Source organism: Anolis sagrei, chromosome 1, assembly GCF_037176765.1.
Source record: "Anolis sagrei isolate rAnoSag1 chromosome 1, rAnoSag1.mat, whole genome shotgun sequence".
In the NCBI taxonomy this organism is placed as follows: domain Eukaryota; kingdom Metazoa; phylum Chordata; class Lepidosauria; order Squamata; family Dactyloidae; genus Anolis; species Anolis sagrei.
In genome coordinates this window covers 152,310,292-152,319,721 of record NC_090021.1, presented here as the reverse complement: position 1 = coordinate 152,319,721, position 9,430 = coordinate 152,310,292, and positions in this window count along the sequence as shown.

Here is a 9,430-nt window from a genome sequence, read left to right as displayed (position 1 = left end):
AACTGAAAAGTCCTTTGTCTCACCCTGGTCATTCCACAGATATATAAACCCATTTTTCCTAGTTCCAACAGACCTCATTACCTCTGAGGATGCTTGCCATAGATGCAGGCAAAACATCAGGAGAAAAATTGCCTCCAGAACATGGCCATATAGCCCGGAAAAACCTACAACAACCCAATATTTACATTATCTACTGTTTACTGCCAGTAACATGTACATTGTAATTTCTCTCTCTCTATATATATATATACCAGCCTTCCCTGCCATGCATTGCTGTGCCCAGTCTGTGTATATGTGTTTTGTGTGTATATATATGTGGTTTTGTGCATGTGTTATAACATATTTTTTTGCTTTTAAGTTCCTTCCACTGTGTTTTTCAGTGTTTTTATGAGTGATGGTCACTCGTTGGCCTGATAGGTGTACTGTGTCCAAATTTGGTGTCAATTCGTTCAGTGGTTTTTGAGATATGTTAATCCCACAAACGAACATTACATTTTTATTTATATAGATATTGCAATACTTTTAATTTGTACCTGTTTCCTACTTATGTATTTTTAATGCATTTATTTCTTATAAAAATTAATGACAGCCTTATAGTGGGTGGGCCTTTGTCTCCTGGCAACCAATATTTTTAGACCCGGTCTGCCCCTCCTTGTGCCATTTCAAACAAAAAGAGGAACAGCTCTGGAGCACAAGGGGAGGGGGTAAGACTAGTAGCTGAATCACATTCGATCTCCTGTATGCAAGTTCACATTTGGAAATCATAAAGCTCTCACTATGGGTGTGAAGAACTCACTGTGACTGCTTTCTAAATAGCATGTCCATCTATCTCTTTTTATTCTCAAGTGATATCAAGAAAAGCACAACTACATCAAAGACTCTCAGAAGCCACGGTACAACTGTAAAAGCCTAATCTCACTCTGGCAGCTGAGGCGGCTTGCCATGGCAAACTGTCAGGTTTCATTTCCAGTGGAGAGAGAGTCGTGGTGCTGGCATGGACAATTATTGCAAACTCGCCTTCTGTGGGATTCTGTAAGACAGACTTTTCAGCATGAAGACCATGGGCAGAATACACAAACTCTTGAGCAAGCTGGCAGCAAATTTAAGGAATGAGAATGCACATTTCAAATGCTTATACCGCTAAAAGCAACAGCTTCCGTGTTCGAATGTTCATCCGATACTGATATGGATATACCTATGTATCTTGTAAATATAAACCTGTTGCATTCTGGTGTTCATCCAATTCACATCCACATAATATGACAGTTGCAGTACATGATGCTCTATGGCTAAATATAATCATAAGAAAATACTTTCTGTCCTGGTACAGCTGTACCAGAAGCTCCAACTTTATTTGCTTAGTATTAAGTGTTTGTTTGCAGCCCAAGGCTTGGGATTCTGCAGAAGGGTGGCTTCCTGTTAAAGTTTGCAGTTATTGGGCAGGCCCCCTGTCCATCATCGTTAAGTTTGGTTCCGCCCCCTGTTCAGGACAATTGTGAAGGGAAGGGAGCCATTTTCAGTCAGTCTCAGCAAAGGAAGTCAATGTACAGGATGTGTACAGACTTTCTCCTGTACAAAGGCTTCAACCCTTAAGACCTCCTGGAGGAGAACAGTCTTAAGAGCATCTAAAGATTCTCAAAGGTTCCCAGGGAAACAGCCTTACAGCCCTGAGGAATTTCGGAGGAAATAACAGCTTTAAACATCCAAGAACTCCAGCTAAAGTGACTACAGGCCTACTGGTAAGTCCACTTGGTTTTGAGATGCAGTTCAGCCCGGTAGTGGATCCACATCAGTTAGGTTTAGGTTCACAGTCAGCCTGGGAGAAGATTGGAAAGGGATTTTCCTTTAGAGTAAAGGGAACAGTTAGAAGCCACCAGTGGCACAAAGCCTGGAAGTATTTGTTTAACCTTTTGAAGACAAAAGAAGTTTCTGTTGATTGTTCACCAATAAAGACTTTGTTATATTTTACAAGCCCTCTAGAGACTGTTTATGGTGAAAATCCTTACGAACTTCTCTTCGGGCCCCTGGCTTCCCACTGGGCTAAAGTTGCACGTCCTGTTTTAAAAGCAATTTGTTTCAAGCCCAGCGCACGACAGAACACTTTCAATAAGTGTGAGGGAGGACATAGGTACACATATGCAGACGTGTGATCCTGCTCATGTACTCGCTATTCTCTTTGAAATCTACATTTTATTTCTAGATTCTGGACATTCTGCAAATCTATAAAAGAAAGTAGAAATAAGTCATGCCCTGTCATTTTCTCATTCTGATCTGTCTTGCGGTATATTGTTCCTTTGTTACCAGTCTTGACTTGTTGATTTCATTTTTTAAAACTTCATTGGAGTGCTGCAGTGTCATGATTTTTGAGTCACCGTTTTCTGAGTCTGAGCAGATGTTGTACCAGACAATAGTGGTAAACAATAGATCAGTGTGCATTCCCCTCCCCACCATAAAATCTCTCATTTCCTTTCCATGAGCCCAATGTAACTCAGGTAGATGAGTGGTTTATAGATGCATGCATTTACTAAACTATGTTAGACCCAGCTTAGATCCTACTGATCTCCAGAACGCATTTAGCGGATTCAAAGGGTAGTTGAGTTATAAGAGTCCCTTGCTCCTAATTTGGATTTCATTAGATGGAAAACTAATCCATCTAAAACCTTTACACTGGAAAGTTGCTCTGTAGTTACCCAACCTGGCTGAGGCTCATAAAACTATATCTATATCTATATATGTGTGTGTGTGTGTATGTATGTATGTATAGGGTATTGAGCACTCACTCATTTTCAATGACATGAGCATTAGACATAGAGGCGATTGGAAGTTAATCTGGTACATTTGATATAACCAAGGCAATATAATAATAATAATAATAATAATAATAATAATAATAATAATCTTTATTTATACCCCGCCACCATCTACCCAATGGGTGGCCAATGAGGCCAAGCCCTTCTAAAATACAATACAACGCAGTAAAATACAAAATACACAACAAAATACATTAAAAATTATAAATTACAATAACAAAATGAAATTGTAAAACAAATTAACACAATATAAAACCGAATGGGTTGGGCAGGCCAAATGGGCAAAAAAAAAAAAAAAAAGATAAAACCCTGGGTGAAGTAGGAGTAGAAAATATGCAAATGAGGGAGACCCACGCAAATAAAACAGTGGGGACCGGCTTTCAGTTTTGGATGGGGGGAAAGTGCATCATAGGGGGAACACTATAGATGGGGCAACACAACTGGTGTGAATGATCAGTCCCCAAAGGCACATAGAAAAAGCCAGGTTTTCAGATTTTTCTTGAAGTCTGCTAAGTACGGGGCTTCCTTAATCTCAACAGGTAGTGAGTTCCAAAGACTGGGAGCCACAGTAGAGAAGGCAATGATTACAAACTCGCCTTCTGTTGGATTGATAATGGAAGTCACACATGTTTTATTGGATTACTTGGATTTTATTGGTTAGAATGATATGCCAGAGCTATACTGCTGGCTAAACATATAAATTGGAAATCCGTGAAATGCTCATGAAAAAACAAATTAAAACAAGAAACCACATTTCATTGAATCTGAATTGTTTTCTTGCATTCTGTGTGGAATATGGATATTTTTGTAGCATACATCTACAAATCATTTACTTTTGAAATACTTTCTCTTTTTCCTTATCTCTCTCTTTTATTTCCTTCACCACCTTCCTCCTTCCTTTTGAATTAATATAAAACAAATGTGATGGTATCAAATTAGGCTTTAGAAATGCAAATATATATCTGTAATTCACTGTATTATTGAAGATGGGATGGGGATTACTCGTAATTTGTTTCTGAACACTTAATGAAAATGTTTTTAAAGAAAGAAATCCCAGTTGTGACAATCCTATCTGTGCCATTTGGTGAATACTAGCCTGTAAATGGCCAGAAGGGGACTGCCCCGTTGTGTAACTGGGTTCAGAAAGGCAGTAGAGATGCTGGAAAATGGGAGATAGAAATATAGCATGAAGAGATAGAGAGAGAGCACATGAGCAGGGGAATAGGAGCCATAAAGGAGAGAACTACTCAGTTGGGTAGGTAGAATTGAAAAAAAAATGTCCTCAGCATGTCTAGAAGATACATTTGGCTGTTCTACTCCTTATGTCTACATTTGGTACTACTCCTTGTCTCTAGCTTACCTGGGACGAAGTGTTTAACTGGGAGGAGTTGTAGGAAGATATTCAGCACAAGTTTGATGGCTCACATAGTGGCCAGGAAATCAGAAGACGCTTACTTCTTGGGAGGAGAGCAATGTCCAATCTCGATAAAATAGTAAAGAGTAGAGACATCACACTGGCAACAAAGATCCGCCTAGTCAAAGCCATGGTATTCCCCGTAGTCACCTAAAGATGTGAGAGCTGGTCCATAAAGAAGGCTGAGCGAAGGAAGAGAGATGCTTTTGAACTGTGGTGTTGGAGGAAAGTGCTGAGAGTGCCTTGGACTGTGAGAAGATCCAACCAGTCCATCCTCCAGGAAATAAAGCCCGACTGCTCACTGGAGGGAAGGATACTAGAGACAAAGTTGAAGTACTTTGGCCACATCATGAGGAGACAGCAAAGCCTACAGAAGACAATGATGCTGGGGAAAGTGGAAGGGAAAAGGAAGAGGGGCCGACCAAGGGCAAGATGGATGGATGGCATCCTTGAAGTGACTGGACTGACCTTGAAGGAGCTGGGGGTGGTGACGGCCGACAGGGAGCTCTGGCGTGGGCTGGTCCATGAGGTCACGAAGAGTCGGAGACGACTGAACGAATGAACAACAACAACATAGTAAGACCACTTTGCTGAAGCACCAGCATTTTGGCACAGGAGGAACTCTAATGTTACATCATCACATACCTGACTGTGAACCGCGAAGGCACAGAGTGCCCGACTTCGTCAGGGAATGGTCTTCATATTCTTCTTTACATTGGCATATGTATGTACCAAATCCATTGAGGCAAGTTGCTTCAGCGCCACATTGTCCAATCCCAGTATTGCATTCATTCACATCTATCCAGTGTAAACAGATTAGTGTAGTTTTTCAATAACATGGTTTTAAAATTGCAGCCACATTTTATTTACTTGGTGAGTAGACAGTACTTATTGAACATTGTATTTCTGTCCTAATGTTTATTTATTTATTTATTTACTTACTATATATATATATACCGCTTTTCTCAGCCCTCAGGCGACTCAAATCGGTTAACAACAGCAAAATTCAATGCAAAACATCACAAAACGAATGAGGGACAGTTAAAAACAGTAGCATCATCAACAATTAAACATCAATATAACAATCATTAGCGTCTCATCAGTAAAATCAGAATCCAATCCCATCATCCATTATTCCGTATTCCTATATTCAATTATTCAATTACACTGCTTAATCGAATGCTTGTTCGAACAGCCAGGTCTTCACTTTCCTCCAAAACGCCAACAGGGAGGGGGCCAATCTGATATCTGTAGGAAGGGCGTTCCACAGCTGAGAGGCCACCACTGAGAAGGCCCTGTCTCTCATCCCCGCCAGGCGCGCCTGTGATGCAGGCGGGACCGAGAGCAGGGCCTCCCCCGATGATCTTAATGTCCTAGTTTAGGTGGGATCCTTTTCCTGCAATGTGAACCCATTGCTCCATGTCCTAGTCTCCAGAGGAACAGAAAGCAATCTTTTCCCCTTCCTCAATATGACATCCTTTCAGATTTTTAATATTTTTTTAACATGTCAGTAGTGACTTAAGAACACAAGTTGCTTCTTTTGTGACAGAATTGGCCGTCTACAGAGATGTTGCCCAGGGATGTGTCGCCATCCTGCTGGGAAGCTTCTCTCATGTTCCCACAAGCTAGAGCTGACAGACAGGAGCTCACCCCATTTCATGGATTTGAACCGTCAACCTTCAGGTTAGCAACCCAACCTACAGGTTAGCAGTCCAGCTCATACAAGAGTTTAACCCATAGTTCCACCGTGGCTCATTTTTAAATATGGCTGTCATGTCTCCTCTCAACCTACTCTTCTCAGAGTTAAAAATATCCAGGTCCCTGAGCTGCTCCTTTTACATGGCTTGGTTTCCAAACCTTTGATCATTTTGTTGCCCTTCTCTGGACACATTCCATATTGCCAATATCCTTCTTGCTATCAAAGGTTGTATTTAACTCCCTTTGTTAAATTGAGGAATTAATAATAATGCATCTATTTATTCATCTAGTCACCTGCTTATACATACCTCTCACCAAAACATTTCGAACCTCTCCAATTCCCATAGATATACCCCTAAGGTCTTCCAGCTGGGAATGCACTAAGCGGGGCATGTTCTTCTCCTCTGATGTTAGATGCAACCAGAACGTGAATATCAGGTTTGGGCCATTCTGCCTACACATAAGAATATATGTTAGTTTTCAGACACATGAATGGGAGTACTCCCATTTTCTACGGACTGGGACAATTAAGAAGAAAAACATCATATTTGAGAATAAATGAGCACAAAATGTAAATTGGGAGGAAACACCTGAAACAAAATGTCTGGCTCCACCCCTCCCCATAAATGCAACAGATAGCAGAATAGCACTTGAATTCAAAGGAATACCAGCAAAATGATAGAGCTCAATTGCCGTACTTATCCATTTCAGTTTTGTCTCTCCTTACAACTTCCTTCAACTTGACTTCTTTGACTTTGTCTGAGAAGAGTTTCACCTTCTCTTGTACCTGAAAAGAAAATGCTTCACTGTTGGTTTATATGACGGACAGCTACAAATAGATGACTTTTCCTCTTATCTATTGACTTGTTTGTTTACACCAGGAATGGACAACCGAGGAGAATCAAGGGACATGATGGTGGCCTGAAAAGAGTTGAGGTCAGTTTTGAGAAAATGTATAGTCACACTCAGTGTGTATTCCTCTCTCTCAATTGGAACATTGGTCAAGATTCTAGTATATTCACCTTCAGTTTGGTTCAAAGAGAAGTATTCAAAATACAGTTAGCAGCCTGTATAATTCTACCTTTTTTAAAAAAGTCAACTTTAGTGGTAGCTGATCACATCAGCAAGTCTCCAAATTCCCATCTCTACTATAGGAAAAGGAACTTACATCTACCACTAACAGGACAAGGAGGAGCTTTGGTAGTTATGCAGAAAAATACAACAAAATCCTAAATCCACAAGTGGTGATACCTTTGTTGGGCCAAAATAAAAACCACATAATAATAATAATAATAATAATAATAATAATCAACAACTTATTATTAATAATAATACATTAGGAAAGCTTTTGAATTTTCATTGGCTTCTTCTTTGGGCATAGATCTTAAAAAGTGACAATGCTAGAGTCACAGATCTATATTCGGTCTCAGTTGTTACTTCTGTTGTCTTTCACAATGGCGGGCTATCTATGTGGCTGAAGGCCAATGCCCTTCTCTGTTATGGAGGACCAAGGACAAAAGGCCTTGAAAAAAAGGCAATACAAATTCAAAAACGGTACCTTTCATTGAGAATTAGTGACTCAATAATGTTATCACTGTTTTGAATTTCTTTTCTGTATTAAAAGATTATTTTTAAGTTGTATATCAAGTTAATGAAAAAGAAAAAAGTATCATCTTACTAACTTTCCAGTTATAAGTAAGATGATACTTTTTTCATTCTTCCTGATCATTTAAAAGATACTTGATTGCTTTCTTGTCCATAGGATGCGCTTCATCACATCTACATCTTCTTCTTAAGACATATAAAAAGCTGAATATGAATTCTAGTCCATGAAATGTTCTTAAGTTGTGTTAATGACAAGAATTGTGTCACTTACTCCGAAAATCTAACATCTTGGCAGAATATGAGCCACACTATTCTATCACAGCATTGTGATTCCATGACTACATCCTATGGAACCATGAGATTGGCTGTTTCACCAGCGAAAGTAGAAAAACTAAGGGCGAGACTCCCTCTAAAATGCTAATCCCAGATTTTGATAGAATGGCACCTTAAATCGAATCAGAGTACTATTACTAGGAAGTGTGGCATGGCCCTTGTGCTTTTAATATACCAAATGCTAGCTGTCCAATCCCTTAAGAAACAACATAAAGAGAAGAAAGAAACTGTCACTCAGAACTTGAGGATGTTCATGGGGAAGCTGGTTTGTCTGAGTGATGAACTGCCATTAAAGCCACCAGACCCTTCTGATTAAAAGAAATGTCATAAACATACCTGTTTCCATATTTTTGATCAAAAAGGCTGAAGTAAAAGGCTGCAATCTGCCTGTTATTTATCAGAGCCAACTTGCTCTGTGATACGTTCAGTTCCACAAGAAGCCGCCTTGAGTGCCCCCCAGGGGGTTGAGAAGGGCAAGGTACAAATATTCAAAATAAATAAATAGATTTCCTACCTTCCGTTTAATGGATCCTATGACGGCTTTCTCCAGATCACTTCCGATGAGTGGGAGCCGTCCTTTGTATTCTATACCAAAAGTTATTTCAAAGAGAAAATCTGTGGAAGATTCAAAAGTCCCCAAAGCATAGTAAGGCATGTGGAAGTATCAAACCAGATCTGCACCCTACCGCTACATGCTAAGCAAAGGAAAGAACCCTTCCTTCACCAAAGGAAACAGCACATTTTTCAAGTTCATGTCACTTCTGAGGAAGCAGGGAGGAGAAAGCAGAAAAGAATCACATTACCTCCAGGATTGTGTTTGGATTTCAGAGCAGAATGATCTTCATGAGTCCTGAATACAAAATTCTTCTCTGTGAGAGAAGGACAAGATAAAAGTATCAGTCATAGAATCAGAGAGCTGAAAGGGCCATCGAATCCAGTACGATGTAGGATCTCCAGTTAGATGACACCTTTCTCTAGGCCAGTGGTTCTCAACCTGTGGGTCGCTAGATGTTGTGGCCTTCAACTCCCAGATATCATAACAGCTGATAAACTGGCTGGGATTTCTGGGAGTTGTAGCCCAAAACACCTGGGGACCCACAGGTTGAGAACCACTGGTCTAGGCAATTGGTTTCAGAGCCTAACTACTCTTACTGTCAAGAGATCGTATCGAAGGAAATGTACTCTCCTGTAACTTCAGGCCAGAACTGCAGAGGATCAAGTCTGCTCCCTCCTTTTTGTGGTAGCCTAAAAGGTACTTAAAGGGTACTTCTCATGCCTTCTCTTTATCAAGCTGTACACGAGAGCTTCTTAAACCTTCATGTGTTTTGCTCTCCCTACTTCTTTACCATTCTCGTTGCTCTAACTTGCTCTAACTTGCTCTAACTTGTCTGTATCCTTCTGAAAATGAGGCATCCAAAACCGAACTGAGTGTTCTAGATGAGGCCTGACCAGGAAAGAACATAGTGAGCGATTACTTCCATCAATTTGAATAGATGATTCTGTTAATGCAGACTAAAATAGTATTTATCTTCCTGTAGCATCACACTTTGGCTCATGTCCAATTTACGAT